The 19,688-nt window shown below is 42.8% G+C and overlaps 1 protein-coding gene across 3 annotated transcripts in view; it reads right to left on the bottom strand.

The window, feature by feature from the left end:
* MOCS3 (molybdenum cofactor synthesis 3) overlaps positions 1-19,688 on the bottom strand; it is a 207,575-nt gene that overhangs the window by 107,734 nt on the left and 80,153 nt on the right. The window lies entirely within an intron of this gene.

Raw genomic sequence — 19,688 nt, 5'->3', positions numbered from 1 at the left:
TACACACTACGCAACAACCGTATGCGATTTATCATTACATGCTTAATGTCATTGGCATTGCCCCATCTGATGTGCACCACACCAGATGGGAATGATGTGAAAGATAAATTGGATGGACCTGGGGGTACAAACTACATGCGGATTCAAAGACTGCCCAATATATCATCAATGTATGGTGTATCCAGCTCAAAAATAGTGAGAATTTTGCAACTAATTGAGGGCCATATAGGACAAGTACCATCTTCTCAGATATAAATCATATTCCACACATTAACAAGCACGACTCATAAGAGGTCAGATACTGTAGGTGGGTTTGAACAATTTGACTTTAATTTCTGTTTAGAGTGACACTAATTAAATTCCATAGAGCATGGTACTGGACTGAGACACTATAAGGTCATATGTATAGTCAAAATATTATCACCCCGAGTATATCTAGCTAATGAAGCAGTAATGAGTAATAAGACATACACAGGAATAATGGGTTACACATAACCGTGTAATACCAGGAGATGAGCGGCGGCCAGCAATGATGATGTGGGAGCGCTGAAAGCTGCTCAGACAAGAAAACTGAGCAGTTTTCACATGAAAGTCACCAAGTGTGTATGGGCCTTTAGAGGAAACCGCTCCATATATTTCCGCTCCAGTCATTAAAACTACTGTTCTCTCTCAGAAAGATACTTTTCACAGAAAAGCATTGACTGTGCAAAAAGGGACTAATTAATCCTTAACGTTATATACAGAGAATCGATATATATCTATTTTCTATATTTTATGAATTTGATCCTTATTGCACCCACAAGAATACGTACTTTCCTTGTTGGGTGTTAGACCAACACGCAGGACTTACTCAGCAGCTGCAACAGACTGATCGTGGCTGGTAATTACATCAAACGCCTTCCCACATCTGTATTTTCCCTGACTCTCCCACAAAACCGATTACCACCCATGAACACTGGCTTCCGTCAATCAACTTGCGAACGGCTAGCGATAAAAAAGAAAAAAGTAGCAGGATTTTGTTGCAGGATGGACCATGTAGGACATAAGCTGCCTATGATTTACATCTGCACACGAGTCGAGGAGTTTGGGCGCAGAGATAGACATTATTGGGGTGTTTCTGGGAGGTAACAGCAGAATGACTAGTCAGATGTAGGTGTGTCCCATGCAAAGAAGCAGTTGCACTCCCATTTTTTTGATGCAGCAAATCGACGTCTCACTAGGAAGCAGATTAGTTTATTAATATATTAACAGGTTCTTATATGGCACAGTAAATTCCATTAAACTCTGCAAATGAAACCATGATAAATCAATCTGGGTAGATACAGAATTGTTGTTGCATGAACTTAAAGCTGCAGTCACGGCTGTAACTATGTCCGCCTCTAAATCAGGGCCAAAATATCTATGGGAGAGAAAAGGGAGAGCAAGAGGTATTCTCACAAGTTAGGAGTAAAGAAATATGTATATACATGGGCAGGGGCGGATCCAGGATAAAATGACAGGGGGGGCACCATGATAAAAGAGGGTTTAGGTGGGGCAGGGCCAGTGTTAGTGGTGCCAGTGTACATGCTAAGAGAGCGGCACAGAGAGGGTGGCAATGGGATTAAAAATAGGCCCACCATGGCAACAAAAGTGAAGGATGTAGTTGTGCGCGCCGAAGGCGCGCTCTGGAAAAGGGGGTTTGGCCACTCAACAGGGGGCATGTCCTTGAGTGTAGTGTACAACACCGTATACAACTTCTACACATTATGCTACAAAATACTAGACCCCATTATACTTGCCCCTTACACATGATGCCAAATGGAATGAGCCAAAATTCAAACAATGCCACATGGATTGTGTCAAAATTCACATAATGCCACACGGATTGAGCCAAAATTCACAAAATGCCAAATGGATTGAGCCAAAATTCACATAATGCCAAATGGATTGAGCCAAAATTCACATAATGCCAAATGGATTGAGCCAAAATTCACATAATGCCACATGGATTGTGTCAAAATTCACATAATGCCACACGGATTGAGCCAAATTCATAAAATGCCATATGGATTGAGCCAAAATTCACATAATGCCACATGTATTGAGCCAAAATTCACATAATGCTACACTGATTGCGACAAAATTCACATAATGCCACACGGATTGAGCCAGAATTCACATAATGCCACACGGATTAAGACAAAATTCACAATACGCTTCATAAATAGGGACATTGTCCACCAAAGGCGCGCATTAAACATTTACACCATAATGTCCATTGCACGTTAAGTTACACGGCATGATGTCCATTATGTATTATGCCAAACACCATAATGCCAATTAAAAATTATGCTACATACAGTAAGTGCTGCTTATGTACATGCTCATTGCCAAGGGTTCCATGCTCATTGCCAGAGGTTCCATGTTCGTTGCCATGTGGGATTATATGCTCATTGCCAATGGGGAATACATGCTCGTGGTAAATGGGGGACAGCCGCCGCCAGGCAGAAGTGATAGCCTTGCTGTATTCAGAGCACTGCAGGTCCCGGCTATTTGAAATAATACCTATTTCACACCAGAAAATGCATTCCCAGGTTGGCCCCTTTTACACCAGCCTAGTCCCTGCATTTTCTGGTGTGAGGGAGAGAGAAAACCACCCCTCCCCCCTTTAACCAGTTATCTCATTTAACCGGCTATATCTTCGGAACTAACTGACCCATTTACAGTACATGAGACAAGTACCATATTGAAGAACTTTTGAGAGGGCTTTGAATGATTTTGGTCCAGTGAAACTGGAACGTTTGGTTTTAGAGTAATCTGCCCTCAAAGAACATGAACAGCCATGAAATTACATTTCAAAAATAAAAAAATCGATTTACACGCTATATCTCTGGAACCGATTGACCGATATGGACCATCCTGGAATTGAATGACATCAACCAAAAGCTCCTGTGATGCCAGGGGGGGAACTGGCAGCTGTCGGAACCGGGTGGGGGTCGGAATTGACGGGTCCCATATTATCCTATGGGGAAAAAATGTTACAGCTTTGCCAGGCGATATCTCCGGTTCCTGGGGGGGCTAGAGACATGGGGCTGGGCTCGTTGGAAAGCTCTGGTCCTCATCTACAAAATGAATGACAGGGGGGGCACGTGCCCGGGTGCCCCCCCCCTGAATCCGCCACTGTACATGGGGCAGGTGGAAACACCTCAACATTGCAAAACAGTGCCGGTAAACTCTGCCTTCCCTGCCAAAAGTAAAGCAGCAGTGGCTGGACAGCTCTATCCCCCACCCTTCCCAATAAACAACTGTGGCCAGTACCCCATCCTCTCCAGCACTAGGGTACAGCAGCTGGGGATCATCACCCCCCACTATTACAGCAAACACAGACAGCAGCCTTTTGAAACCCCCCTTCCGCAGCATGGGTATGGGTCATAGGGTTGGTAGTTATTAGGCAGACAGTCAATAGATCGACCACAATAGGTCGACAGTCAAAAGATCAATACATGAAAAAAGGTTGACACAAGCAATAAGTCGACATTACTTTTTCATGTTTTTTGTTGTTTATGTCGACATAGACATCATATAATTGTATCGCTTTGCTCTCCATGCTTTGGGTACAGTGCCTTGCTATGTTCGGCAAACTATGATATTGTCCCTCTATGTCCACGTGGATAGTTAAGTATGAAAACCTGCCTCATTTTATTTTAAAAAAATCCCCATGAATAACTCAGGTCTACCTTTTTCATGTTGGCCTATTGTTTGTGTCAACATTTGGACCTAATGCATGTCAAGCTTTTTAATGCATCGACATTTCGACGGTTGACCAATAGAGGTCGACATATTGACTGTTGACCTATTGACCGCATCCTGACACACACACACACACAGACAGCAGCTTTTCCTCCTCATTTCCCAAATCAGCAGGAACCGGAAATACATCCATGTTTCTCCTCAGTCTTCAGCAGTCTGGTCTAATTTCAGCCTATCTCCTGTCAGAGAGCACCCCGAGGACGTGTCTGTGCCAGCTGTAGTCGGCGATTTACTCCCCTGTTGGTGAACGGCGGTCTCCTTCCTCACTGCTGTTTAGTCAGGAGGGACTGGTTTGCTGGGACACGGTTTGCCTATGGGTCTGACTTGCCACCAGAATCTCCACCTCATATTGAGACATACCCGGCAGGGTATTTAAATTAAATATAGAGATAAAAAAAGAGCAAAACTGTGAAAAAGTTAAATGAAATAGCTTTTATGAATTCTGGCCATAAAATATTTCAAAAACAGCATGTAACATGGCAGTTAGGAGCCGATTGGTACAGATGGAGCTGGCCTCTTCTATCTCTAGCGCTTGCCAGATCCCTTGCACTGAATCCCAGAATCCCGGCGGGTAAGCAGTGTCTCCTAGCCCATCTCTGCTTCGGGGAGATGCTGCCCAGTCCGGTGGGGGAGGCATCGGTGACCCCTGCCGAGCTCCGTTGCCACGTGGCGCATGGGCGGGAGCCGGCCGCCGGCGTGGATGGTGCTAGAAACGCCATCCACAGCAAGGGACAAGGCCGGCTCCATCTGTAGGTATTTAATCGCACTCAAAGGCTTATGCTGCAAACACATTACACGATAATCGTAACGATTTGACAGATTATGATAAGTCTGAACGTCAAAATCACATCGTCTAGTACAGGCATGTCCAAACTATGGCCCTCCAGCTGTTTTGAAACTACACATCCCAGCATGCCTTGCCATAGTTTTAGCATTCCATAATAGCAAAACTGTGGCAAGGCATGATGGGACTTGTTTCACCACAGCTGGAGGGCCATAGTTTTGACATGCCTGGTCTAGTATGTAAGCTTGATGCTGCTATGTGCACTCCCACAGACATCCCCCCCCCAATACCACTGGTCATGGACAGCAAGTGTGTATGTACCTGGCCACGCATTAGGTTCGCTGGATACACAAATCTCGCGACTCCCGGGATTAGAGAAACCACACAAGCAAAAATGTTATTTCCTTCATGCCTGTTGGTGGACACTGGGAAGGGGCGGAGCCATGGCGACGGACACCAAGTAGCTAAACACTTTAATGGTGCAGCCCAGGCCCCTCCTTCCCCACACTCCACATTAGGTCAGTTTTTTCTTGGTGCCTTAGAGCATAGGCACGATTTTTGTAGCTGCTGCAGATTCCTGCAGTGTTTTTAAAACACGTTTTTTTGGGGGTTTTTTTGCGGCGAGCAAGCCGGGTGGACCACACAGGCTGCTCCCATGCTCCGGAGCCGGCTCGCCACGAACCAGCCTACTCAGTCCCCAGCATAGAGGAAAGTGCGCCGAGGAGCAGGTAAGCTGCACTCCCCTGTCCCCCTCCTCCTCCACACAGCACGCTGCGGTGTCGCGGCTGAGGGAGACGCTGTATAGAGCCGCTTCCCGTAAGGAAGCTTGACTCTAATCCGCAACGGCGCGTCCAGGACTAGACGCCGGAGGGGAGGGAGCTGAAGCGCACATAGCCGCCGGGAGTGGGTGCGCTCCCGGACGGCTCCTGGCAGTGGCACTCGTCCCTATATGGGAAACCGAGGCCACTAGACCACCAGGGTGGTTTAGGTAGCGGTGGGGGGCGCCATTATTTATTATTAAGCCCTGGCATGGTTCCAGGAAGGGGAGGGTAGTTCCCTCACTTCTTCCCCGCCCAGACCCCGGCAGAGAGCCTCTCTGAGTTCCCGCCGGGGACTGCCAGTGTTCCAACACAGCAGCAGCAGAGAAAGCTCTGATTGTGGGACACTGTGGCACCTCTCGCCCGGCTCTCTGTCGGGACCTTCCTGACGTCACGGTCCCGGCCGGCTCCTGCTGCTACAATGAAAATGGACTCTTAGAAAATGGCTGCCCCCATACTGCAGACAGAAAACTGTCTGCAGTATGGGGGCAGCCATTTTCTAATTGTCAGTTTTCATTGCAGCAGGAGCCGGCCGGGACCGTGACGTCAGGAAGGTCCCGACAGAGAGCCGGGTGAGAGACGCAGACCGCGGGTAACTATAGCCCCGCAGCCCCCCCGGCGGCGCCCCCAATTTCTCTGCGCCCCCCCCGCCACTGCGGGGGCTGCGGAGCTATAGTTACGCCACTGGTGTTCAGTGCTGTGAATTTCGCACCCCTCTCTATATCTTTATATAGTTTCTTTCTGTGCAAATTTCTCTATCCTCAGTCTTTCTCTTGTACTGACGTGTGATAGAGCATAGCTATGACTCAGGCTCAAAGTCCACAAGACCCTCACGGTCAGGGGACGCTCCTGCCCTGCGGGCCTTTACGTGTGTAAGGAAAATTTTTCCTCTACTTCTGCAGACCATGGGGGTGTGTGTGCACGCTGTAATGGCGGGGACTCTGGGGATTCGGCCCGGTCTCGGGCATCCCCTCCCTCGGAACCGGGTTGGGCACAGGCCCTTACGGCCGCCATTAGGGACCTTGCTGGACAGCTAGCCGCTTCCCGTACATCCCCTCAGCCCCCACCAGTGCTGAGTCAACCTTCACAGGTGACTCCCCCACCAGCACAGCCGGCTCCGCTCACGCAATCCCAGCCACAGATGCTGGCGCCTGCGCCGGAGCCAGCTTGGGTACAGGGCCTTTCTTCCTCAGTGCAGGGACTTGTTCACGTATCTTCCTCTCTTCAGAACCTGCTGGGTGCCGCTAGCAAGCGCAAGAACCCCAGAACCCACACCCAGAGAGCTGACTCTACTGGGTCAGGGACAGACACCTCAACGGACGGCCAGGCGGACTCAGATGACCCAGTCCAGGGTAGACGCGCTGGTGAAGGTGGTCCGCTCGTGCCTTAGCATACAGGAGCCAGACCAGCCCCCTACAGAGGAGGCACCCTCCTTTAAGCGCAAGAAGGATCCAGATATTTTTCCCTCTTCTGCGCAGCTAGAGGGGGACCTGACAAAGGCCTGGTCCTATCCTAATAAGAAGTTTACGATTTCCAAGCGTATGTTTACTTCTTATCCTTTTCCGTCGGAGGGGCGCACGAAATGGGAACGCCCTCCTCAGGTGGATTCTCACATAGCCGATTGGTAAAGGCTACTACCTGCCTATTCACACAGTGGTGGCTTTAAAGGACCCCACTAATAGAAAGATGGAGCATGTTTTCAAGTCTATCTTTTCTCATGCAGGTATGCTTACTAGGCCAGCCTTGGCCTCGGCCTGGGTGGCTAGAGCAGTTGGCAAATGGGCGGATACTCTAACGGAGAACATCACGTCAGGCACACGCAGATCAGAGCTACTTTCTTTAGTAGACCAGATCAGGGAGGCCTCCACATACTTGGGCGAAGCAGCCTTGGATACGGCTATATTGTCTTCCAGAATCTCAGCGTCTTCGGTTGCAGCCAGAAGAGCCTTGTGGCTCCGCACTTGGAATGCGGACGCAGAGTCCAAAAAGGCCTTGGAGGCCCTTCCTTTCGTAGGTGACTTGCTATTCGGTCCAGAACTAGATAAGATCGTGACAACGGTAGCCACTTCCAAAACAGCTTTTCTCCCGTCGGCACCCTCCAAGCCAAAGCAGTCCTTTCGTTCCTTTCGGCCACAGGGAAAGCAGAGGGGACAGCCTTCAACAAGAAGCCGCCCACCCAGGAGGGAGTCGTTTGGTAAGAAGAGACATTCTTGGTCTGGCAAACGTCAGCCTCCTAAGGCGAGAAGACCTCCCAAGGACTTGGGGACCCTTCAGGTCGACTCCCTGCCAGTAGGTGCTCGCCTCCTCCATTTTGCCAACAGGTGGAGGGAGACGACATCGGACCACTGGATTTTGAGTATAGTTTTGGAAGGATATTATCTCTCCTTCAACAGGCGTCCACCGACCCGATTCTTCATCACGGAACGTCCAGCCTGCCCTCAGAAGGCGGAGGTTCGCAACACCTCAATTTAGACCCTTCTTCAGACTCAGGTGATAGAAATGGTTCCTCCTCAGCAGAGGGGCCACGGCTATTACTCCAATTTGTTCCTAGTCGGGAAGCCGGATGGATCCTTCCAACCAATCCTGAACCTCAAAGACCTCAATGTATTCTTGAAGGTTCTGCATGGAGTCCCTTCGGTCCATTCTACAGGCAATGGAGCCAGGGGATTTTATGGTATCCCTGGACATCAGGGATGCATATCTGCATATTCCGATAAACCCGGATCACCGCAAGTACCTCCGGTTTGTGACCAGGGATCTTCATGTCCAATTTCGAGCTCTACCCTTCGGAATCTCTACAGCACCAAGAGTCTTTACGAAGGTGATGGGGGTAATGGCAGCCTTCCTTCGTCTCCAGGGAGTACGTATTCTGCCTTACCTGGACGACCTCCTTATGCTTGGCCAGTCCAGGGACCATACTGCTTCAACACGTAGGCCTTATGCTGGACCTGCTTCAGGCTCACGGTTGGCTGGTGAACTGGCGCAAGTCCAGCCTGGAACCCTCCCAGTCAATGATCCATCTGGGAGCATGTCTGGACTCCCAGACCCAGAGGGTCTATCTTCCAGACGAGAAACATGTGGCCTTGCAGGCTCTCTTGCGGCGGTTTCTCAGACACAAGAGGGTCTAGATTCATCTTTGCATGAAGATATTAGGCAAGATGGTCTCGTGCTTCGAGATGGTGGAATTTGCCCAATTTCATTCTCGACAATTACAGCTCCAGATTCTCAAGCGTTGGAATCGTTCGCCACAGGCTCTGAAGAGACAGGAGATAGTACTCTCTCTCGAGGTTCGACTGTCGTTACTCTGGTAGCTCAAGCCTTGACATCTGTCCATGGGAAGACCCTCCCTAGTCTCTGACTGGGTAATCTTGACAACAGATGCCAGCCTCAAGGGCTGGGGAGCGGTGGTGGGGTTTTGGTCCCACCAGGAATCGCAGTTGCCAATCAATATCCTGGAGCTCAGGGCAATCTACCTGGCCCTCCTCCTGGCGCCCCCCCTGATTTGCTCTCGCGCAGTCAAGGTACAGACAGACAACACCACGGCGGTGGCGTACATCAATCACCAGGGGGGGGGGGACTCGGAGCAGAGCAGCTTTTACAGCCAATTCTTCGATGGGCAAAATGTCGCCTCTTGGCACTGTCGGCAGTGTACATACCCGGCGTCGAAAACTGGGAGGCGGATTTTCTAAGCCGCCAAGAGATCCACTCCGGACAATGGTCTCTCCACCCGGAGGCGTTTCACTCTTTGATCCAACACTGGGGCAGGCCCCAGATAGACCTCCTGGAATCCTGGTGGAACCACAAGTTGCCTTGCTACGGGTCCAGGACTCGGGATCCAGGCACGTTTCTGGTCGACGCTCTGTCAGCACCTTGGGCGTTCGAAAATTGGTAGATAGCAAGATCTGAGCGCTAGGGACAGTGTATTGTGCTGTACACAGGTGGCCGAATGTGATCGGCTCTGTTTTGTGTTAGAACAAGCAGTTTATTTTACTAAGATGCCATGTTCTCAGAATTAGTATTTTCCGATGGTGAAGTGATTCGTGTTTTCCCCCACAGCCTAGGAGTGCCGGCCAAAGATAACTAGGTAGGGGGTTAATGCCACGACCACAGGGACAGATATAAACGTGTCCCCTGGCTTTGGCATTTTCTTAAATGACTAGTGGAGCCCAGTGCTGGTTTAAAAAATATGAGGTACACCTACATCTTATGGCCCCGTATTTTTGGATCCAGAACTGGCAGTGGCTGGCTATACTTACGAGGGGGACAATTTGATATTATATTTTGAGCTGAATTATTGGCCGACTTTGCCGATACGAATGATAGTAAATTTCTGTGTTGTCTTGGTGCCTATGGAAAGTCCTGCCAAGTGTGGCCAATGGTCTCTGTATACGTACTTGTGTGACTAGGATTTTCATTTGTACAAATTCAGCACACCTTGTAGCTTAGTAAATTTCCAATTTCTGATTACCAGCCAATTATGCAAAAGCACTGCCCATTATTTTACAATTATATATTTTTTCACGTACAATTTAAAAGTCTTAATGAATGAAGGCCACAGAGATTTTATATATATATATATATATATATATATGTGTATATATATATATATATATATATATATATATATATATATATATATATATATATATATATATATATATATACATATACATATACATATGTTCCATCACTTGCTGCACAAGATGTGCATCCCTAGTTGGGATTAAGATGGGTATAGGTGTGGATCCAGTAGTATTTTTTGTCTGCAACAATTTGTTTATTCTTTTTGTGTACAAATTTGTGTGACGACAGACTGTGATCTACACAATAGAAATGTATCTATGTTGCACATTTGTTATGTCATGCTTCAATAAAGAAAAATATTGTTAAAAAAAATATATATATATATATGAGAAAGCAAAAGGTACCTAACACCGCGCCCTAATAGCCCAAAGCAGCACCCCTGAAGGTCCCCTGTTAGCTGGAACCCAGGACAAATAGAAATACAGAAAGATTCAGGGTGCGCTAAGGTGAATCAAACAACAGGTAATAATTTAAAAGTACAAATATTTAATAAAAAATGCCACAAATATGGCTAAAATAGAAAACAAGCGAATTTACATCATTATATCACACAATGTGTTTAACAATAATCTCTATACAAAAGGGAGAAGACAATTCATCAATATACAAAATGTATCTTTCATAATAAATCAATAAAAAAAAAAAAAAAAAACTTTTAAAATCGGTACCTTCTTAGAGCGGCAAATGTTAAATCCCAAAAATACGACGTTTGTCAGAACATCCAAAACAAGAATTGTACAGATGTATATCTGAATAAAGAGATATATATATATATAGTGGCAATGTCAAAGGTTTTCTCAAAACCCATCAGATTGAACCATCACCATCACCCTTGAAATTCAAAAGACTTACATATTGTCAATACACTTAAAGTGTTGGTGGGAATAGACAACAAACAGGTAAATCCCCAGATATTCCGTATCTCCACACCTTTGTAAATTGGTGTAAGCATCAAGGATCAACCAGAAACTTAAAAAATAAGTCAAAATAATTCCATTGAGTATGCATACAGACATAATTAGTTATGAGACAGCAATTAAATAAAAGGAGCAATAATAATACCAAAAAAAAACCAAATTGAGTACTTACATAGGACAAAATGACCAAGGTGCTCACTCTAATGTATCCAGCAGCTGAATGACTGCTAGCATGTATCCAAGGCTATATATAGGGCTGAATGGAAAACGTCACTTCCTGTTTAAATTTCTATTGGAAAAAACTTGTTTTTATTTTATCACCCTGATGTTAACTAATGGGGCATTTATAATGTCACTAGGGGTTTGTCATAGCAAAAACTATAATAGTGTCTTGCAGCAAAGGCATAAGTAGGAGTGAGCCATACGATTTAGAAGGCAAGGAACGCTGTGCGTTCCAAATCGACGCCATTTTGTTTAGCTTGGAACGCAAGTGTGCATATAAGATGCGCTTCCATTTATCTGCAGATCTTTGCCAAAGTTTAAAACATGAAAGATCCAACTTAATCAGAGCTAAGGATGGTATAATCCACCTACAAAATGAACTAAACAAAGTTTAAGATGAACTGCACGGCGACGGCGCCGTGCGTTCCAAATCGGCGCCATTTTTTTTTTCTTCTGGAACGCAAATATGCGCTTCCGTTCAACTGCTGATCCTGATATCAGTTAAAACACCAGGGGCTCAACTTAGTTATAACTACGGTAGTAAGATCTACCCGATACTAACCTCTGTGCACCTGATGCATAAACAGGGGTGAATTATAATATATTCCACGCTGAATACATCATGCGTTCCAAATGGACGCCATTTTTTGTCCTGGAACGCAAAAATATATATATGTAGTGTGCCTCCATTCATCTATACTTTCAGCTGAATTTACAATTGTTAAAGCAACAAATCGCCTTTAGTGGTAATCTTATCAAAACTATATAAATTTAAATCTAAATTAATGCACCCAAAATCTAGGGGGCGGAAGTAATATACAATGAAGATCATTCCACCTGCATAAATTAGGTCCCCTAAACTTAATCTGTTTCACCTTTTTAGAAATAGTCGGAATTTAAATATTATTAGGCTGCACACGCCATGATGTGGACTAAGTGCTATACATAAATTATATATTTTACAAAAAATCATTTTAAGGTTTTTATTCCCAAAATTGTGCCCATCATACCAGTATATTGATAGGTCCGTTTTTTTTAAAGAAATTTTTTTGGAGATTTAAGCGATTTATTAATAGTGCGGGTGTGACTAATGTGTATGATCATATAAATTAAAACACTATGTTATTTTAGAAATTAAATGAATATATGTGTGATTTGATGTGCATTAATTAATTGTGCTGTGTTATTAAATAAAGTATTATATTATTAGATGTGCATTAATCAAATATGCTCCATCAATTATGTATTAGATTATTATAATTCTGTGTGCAAACATTTTTTTTTTTTTTTTTTTAAATATAATGTATATATATATGATACAATATGTAAAACTATACTAAATTTAATTTTATTTTGTGAACTTACTTAATTCTATAAACCTTATATACCATATATAAATAACTACGCTAACTCCCTCACCATTAATCGGAAGTCTTATTCTATCAAATATGGTTTCTGGGACAGCTACGCCCCCATATTTTAATCCATAGATAAATATACTCCTTTTAATTAATTTCAGTCACATTCACATCGAGATCTTTGTAGCATATATAACTCGATAGCAAATAATACATTCAAATGAGCATTAAAAAAGATTATAATAAAGGAAAAAATGAAGGAAAAGAGTGAAGCTAGAGAAAGGCCACTATGTCTACACCCTCATTTAGACCCTTTGGGGTAAGGGAATTTAGGGAGTAGATCCAAAAACTCTCTTTTTTGATTAGTTCTTGACCTCTGTTGCCCCCTCTCGGGTTTGGTGGAACACGCTCCAAGATGGTAAACTTAAAATTATCCTTTGTTACCAGAGAATTATGTTTCTCAAGGTAATGTCTGGGCAAACTATGTACTTTTACTTTATTTTTTATGTTTCGCATATGTTCTTGTATCCTCAGCTTTGCTTGTCTAATGGTCTTCCCCACGTAGATTAAATTACAACTACAAGTAATTCTATAAACTACGTGATCGGAATTGCAAGTCACTGCTTCCTTCAATGTATATTCTTTGCCATTTTCCAAAGTGTGATGAAATGGTGCCCTTTCCAAGAATGGGCAACAAATGCACTTATTGCATGGTAAAGTTCCAGGTTTTTTGTTCAAAAAATGAGACACTTTGGATGAGAGTGGAACGGTGGGTTTTAATCTACTCGGTGCCAAGATGGATTTCAAATTCTTTGCACGGCGGTACACTAGATTTGGCTTTAGAGGCAACTGTTGACCAAGGATCGGATCTCGTAGAAGGATCGGCCAGTGTTTTTCAAGAATCCTCTTTATCTGGTAATTTTCACAGTTATACTGTGTTACAAAAGGTCTGCTCTTAAACTCTTTCGGAGGTCTAGCTGTTTTGGTTAAAAGTTCATCTCTTCCACATGAGAATGCCTTTTCTCTTGCTTCTTCAACAAAATCGGGCTTATAGCCTCTTTCAATGAACCGATCGAATAGGAGTTGTGATTGAGGCCCAAGTTCACTTTCATCGCTACAATTGCGCCTTATTCTGAGGAACTGTGCGTATGGTACGCTATTTTTCCATGCTGGGAAATGGCAACTGGTTGCCGGAATAAAACTGTTGGCATCCACAGTTTTGAAGTATGTGCGAGTGATTACTTCTTCATCAGGCCTTCCTTCTAATTCCAAATCCAAGAATTCAATCTTGGTGGGATTAGATTTAAATGTGAACTTTAAGTTGAAATCATTATCATGAATATACGCCATGAAATCAGAGATACTAGATTCGTCTCCGCGCCAGATTAGCAAGAGATCGTCTATGTATCTCTTGTACAGGATTATGTTCTCCTCAAATCGAGACCCATAGACAAATTGTTCCTCCCAGGCTCGCATATGGAGGTTTGCATATGATGGAGCAAATTTTGTCCCCATAGCTGTGCCTTGTTGTTGAATAAAAAATTCACCATTAAATTCAAAAAAATTATGGTTTAAGATGAAATTAATACCATTGATGAGGAAAGAGATTTCTGAATCTGATTTTTCTGGATCATTACGTAAAATTCTTTCAACTGACTGTAGGCCTTTGTTGTGGGGAATAGAAGAATACAACCCCTGCACATCTATAGTTAACCAGCAATAATTGGTAGACCAAATTTTACCTTTAAGTAATTGCAAAACTGAGGAACTATCCTTCAAATGCGAAGTATTCTGTAAGACATATGGTTGTAATTTCAAATCGAGGTAATGAGAAAGATTAGAAGTTAATGAATTGACCCCTGCTATTATGGGGCGTCCCGGAGGTTGATTCTTATTTTTGTGGACCTTCGGGATGTGGTAAAGGATGGGAAGAACAGGGTGTTTTACATTGATGTAATCGAACTCTTCTTTGCATAAAACACCATTTCGTAAACCGGAGATCAAGAGGGTTTCAAGTTCTCCCTGAAAGGCTATGGTGGGATTCTCAGAGATTTTCTTATAGGTGGCTTCGTCTCCTAGGATTTTATTTGCCTCAGTCAAATAGTCAGCTTTATCTTGAAGAACTACTGCTCCACCTTTGTCCGCACATTTTATGATGGTATTTTCATCTTTCCTTAGGGTTTTTAGAGCTTTACTTTCTGAAGGGTTCAGATTTTTAACCTGATGTTTCTTAGGTTTGATGGACCTGAAATCCTCTCGAACAGCTTCATAAAAGATATTGAGATGACTCCCTCTTGATTCAACCGGATAAAAATGGGAAACTGGAGCCACCAATGGTTTATCAACAGTTTCTTTAATTGTGTTTGGTTGATTCTTTAAGAAGTGTCGTTGCACCGTGAGGTTTCTAATGTATTTATTGAGGTCTATGAACAGATTAAAATGATTGATATGGCCATCTGGCGCGAACTTGAGACCCTTGTCTAATAACGAACTCTCTTCTGTAGATAACTCTTTCGCTGAGTTGTTGATAATTCCTGTCCTTGGGAGGGTGGTATTAGAGGTCCTTTTTTCTTCTTTGGGGAGCCGTTTGCCCCCTCTGCATCCTCTATGTCTCAATTTAGTCTGCGTTTGAGACCGTGCGGTGAGTCCAAGCGAGGGTACAATTCTTCCCTTACGGTACGATGGGGGGGACCGGAGTCTCGTTCCACATCTAAAAAATGTTGCTGTTGGTTCCTGTAAGGGGATGGGGACCTGTACCTATCACCTCGATGGTATTGATGTTGGTCTTGGTAGAAAGGTACTCGGTTCCTAAACGCTCTTCTTGGCTGATAATTCTCTCTTTGGTCTCTAGAGTGTTGTCTTCTAGGTCTTTCATTATACCTCTCGGTATATTTATGACTAAAATGGGTATTATAATGGTTTTGAGGTCGATATGAAACCACATCCCTTTCTCGAAAAGAGTCCCGTCTGGGTTTATCCCAGTTTGAGTTGTTATTTGTGGGACGGAATCTTCTGGAAGATGGGTCCATGTTCCTATTCTCATTTGGCCAGATGTGTATATGGCCATTAATATAGTCTTGTTTATCTCGTATAAACTTTTTTTGTTTGCGTTGGATAATTTCTTTCTCCAAAGTATCTAGTTTAGTTTGTAAATCTGCTATATCCCTCTTAAATTCCTCACTTGAGTCGAATTTGGCTAATAGGCCTTCTATTCTGCCCATCTCACTCTCTAGTGTAATTAACTCATTTTTTCTTTCATTGACCAGTGCTGTTATTAATTTAGCTGAGCAATCATCCAAAATTGAGTTCCACATTTTTAAAAAAGCTGGGTTATCAATACCATATGTTGGGGTTTTTTGTAAACGTAGACCCCTCGGAATTCTATTAACCTCAAGATATTTTTCTAATGTAACGATGTCATACCATCCTTTAAGTTCTCTTACAGCTAACTTCTCTAAGGCATTTAAATGCACGAAATAATCCTCTCCTTCATCCTCCATATCCAATTCAAACTCCTCATCTTCAAAGATGTTCTTTACGTTGTAATTCCTTTTAGATCTGTCTTTAAACAGTGGCATAATGCTGGGGCAGCAGTGATAGATGGCTAACAGAAGATAGACACGAGAAAGCAAAAGGTACCTAACACCGCGCCCTAATAGCCCAAAGCAGCACCCCTGAAGGTCCCCTGTTAGCTGGAACCCAGGACAAATAGAAATACAGAAAGATTCAGGGTGCGCTAAGGTGAATCAAACAACAGGTAATAATTTAAAAGTACAAATATTTAATAAAAAATGCCACAAATATGGCTAAAATAGAAAACAAGCGAATTTACATCATTATATCACACAATGTGTTTAACAATCTGAAGATAGGCCCAACGCGTTTCGTCAACCACGTGACTTCATCAGGGGCGTTTGATATGTTGATTGAAAACTCGTGTGAGAACACTAAAAAATGATGAACATACATATAATAAAATACTAATTTGTACTAAATCTGAGAAAAATGAAAGAGTTGGAGGAGGAGAGAAGGACAATGGAGAGAACACGTAATTGATAGGACATAGTTTGCATTCATATATATAATCCAGACTGATATTTAAAATATAAAATTATTATTACAGGGCAAAAAATATTTGGGGGTGCACAATAATCTCTATACAAAAGGGAGAAGACAATTCATCAATATACAAAATGTATCTTTCATAATAAATCAATAAAAAAAAAAAAAAAAAAAAAAAAAAAAAACTTTTAAAATCGGTACCTTCTTAGAGCGGCAAATGTTAAATCCCAAAAATACGACGTTTGTCAGAACATCCAAAACAAGAATTGTACAGATGTATATCTGAATAAAGAGATATATATATATATAGTGGCAATGTCAAAGGTTTTCTCAAAACCCATCAGATTGAACCATCACCATCACCCTTGAAATTCAAAAGACTTACATATTGTCAATACACTTAAAGTGTTGGTGGGAATAGACAACAAACAGGTAAATCCCCAGATATTCCGTATCTCCACAACAAATGTTAAACACATTGTGTGATATAATGATGTAAATTCGCTTGTTTTCTATTTTAGCCATATTTGTGGCATTTTTTATTAAATATTTGTACTTTTAAATTATTACCTGTTGTTTGATTCACCTTAGCGCACCCTGAATCTTTCTGTATTTCTATTTGTCCTGGGTTCCAGCTAACAGGGGACCTTCAGGGGTGCTGCTTTGGGCTATTAGGGCGCGGTGTTAGGTACCTTTTGCTTTCTCGTGTCTATCTTCTGTTAGCCATCTATCACTGCTGCCCCAGCATTATGCCACTGTTTAAAGACAGATCTAAAAGGAATTACAACGTAAAGAACATCTTTGAAGATGAGGAGTTTGAATTGGATATGGAGGATGAAGGAGAGGATTATTTCGTGCATTTAAATGCCTTAGAGAAGTTAGCTGTAAGAGAACTTAAAGGATGGTATGACATCGTTACATTAGAAAAATATCTTGAGGTTAATAGAATTCCGAGGGGTCTACGTTTACAAAAAAACCCAACATATGGTATTGATAACCCAGCTTTTTTAAAAATGTGGAACTCAATTTTGGATGATTGCTCAGCTAAATTAATAACAGCACTGGTCAATGAAAGAAAAAATGAGTTAATTACACTAGAGAGTGAGATGGGCAGAATAGAAGGCCTATTAGCCAAATTCGACTCAAGTGAGGAATTTAAGAGGGATATAGCAGATTTACAAACTAAACTAGATACTTTGGAGAAAGAAATTATCCAACGCAAACAAAAAAAGTTTATACGAGATAAACGAGACTATATTAATGGCCATATACACATCTGGCCAAATGAGAATAGGAACATGGACCCATCTTCCAGAAGATTCCGTCCCACAAATAACAACTCAAACTGGGATAAACCCAGACGGGACTCTTTTCGAGAAAGGGATGTGGTTTCATATCGACCTCAAAACCATTATAATACCCATTTTAGTCATAAATATACCGAGAGGTATAATGAAAGACCTAGAAGACAACACTCTAGAGACCAAAGAGAGAATTATCAGCCAAGAAGAGCGTTTAGGAACCGAGTACCTTCCTACCAAGACCAACATCAATACCATCGAGGTGATAGGTACAGGTCCCCATCCCCTTACAGGAACCAACAGCAACATTTTTTAGATGTGGAACGAGACTCCGGTCCCCCCCATCGTACCGTAAGGGAAGAATTGTACCCTCGCTTGGACTCACCGCACGGTCTCAAACGCAGACTAAATGGAGACATAGAGGATGCAGAGGGGGCAAACGGCTCCCCAAAGAAGAAAAAAGGACCTCTGATACCACCCTCCCAAGGACAGGAATTATCAAAAACTCAGCGAAAGAGTTATCTACAGAAGAGAGTTCGTTATTAGACAAGGGTCTCAAGTTCGCGCCAGATGGCCATATCAATCATTTTAATCTGTTCATAGACCTCAATAAATACATTAGAAACCTCACGGTGCAACGACACTTCTTAAAGAATCAACCAAACACAATTAAAGAAACTGTTGATAAACCATTGGTGGCTCCAGTTTCCCATTTTTATCCGGTTGAATCAAGAGGGAGTCATCTCAATATCTTTTATGAAGCTGTTCGAGAGGATTTCAGGTCCATCAAACCTAAGAAACATCAGGTTAAAAATCTGAACCCTTCAGAAAGTAAAGCTCTAAAAACCCTAAGGAAAGATGAAAATACCATCATAAAATGTGCGGACAAAGGTGGAGCAGTAGTTCTTCAAGATAAAGCTGACTATTTGACTGAGGCAAATAAAATCCTAGGAGACGAAGCCACCTATAAGAAAATCTCTGAGAATCCCACCATAGCCTTTCAGGGAGAACTTGAAACCCTCTTGATCTCCGGTTTACGAAATGGTGTTTTATGCAAAGAAGAGTTCGATTACATCAATGTAAAACACCCTGTTCTTCCCATCCTTTACCACATCCCGAAGGTCCACAAAAATAAGAATCAACCTCCGGGACGCCCCATAATAGCAGGGGTCAATTCATTAACTTCTAATCTTTCTCATTACCTCGATTTGAAATTACAACCATATGTCTTACAGAATACTTCGCATTTGAAGGATAGTTCCTCAGTTTTGCAATTACTTAAAGGTAAAATTTGGTCTACCAATTATTGCTGGTTAACTATAGATGTGCAGGGGTTGTATTCTTCTATTCCCCACAACAAAGGCCTACAGTCAGTTGAAAGAATTTTACGTAATGATCCAGAAAAATCAGATTCAGAAATCTCTTTCCTCATCAATGGTATTAATTTCATCTTAAACCATAATTTTTTTGAATTTAATGGTGAATTTTTTATTCAACAACAAGGCACAGCTATGGGGACAAAATTTGCTCCATCATATGCAAACCTCCATATGCGAGCCTGGGAGGAACAATTTGTCTATGGGTCTCGATTTGAGGAGAACATAATCCTGTACAAGAGATACATAGACGATCTCTTGCTAATCTGGCGCGGAGACGAATCTAGTATCTCTGATTTCATGGCGTATATTCATGATAATGATTTCAACTTAAAGTTCACATTTAAATCTAATCCCACCAAGATTGAATTCTTGGATTTGGAATTAGAAGGAAGGCCTGATGAAGAAGTAATCACTCGCACATACTTCAAAACTGTGGATGCCAACAGTTTTATTCCGGCAACCAGTTGCCATTTC

The sequence above is a fragment of the Crinia signifera genome, chromosome 3 (genome assembly GCF_055691185.1).
Source record: "Crinia signifera chromosome 3, ASM5569118v1, whole genome shotgun sequence".
Taxonomy (NCBI): domain Eukaryota; kingdom Metazoa; phylum Chordata; class Amphibia; order Anura; family Myobatrachidae; genus Crinia; species Crinia signifera.
This window is presented reverse-complemented; position numbering and strand designations above follow the sequence as displayed.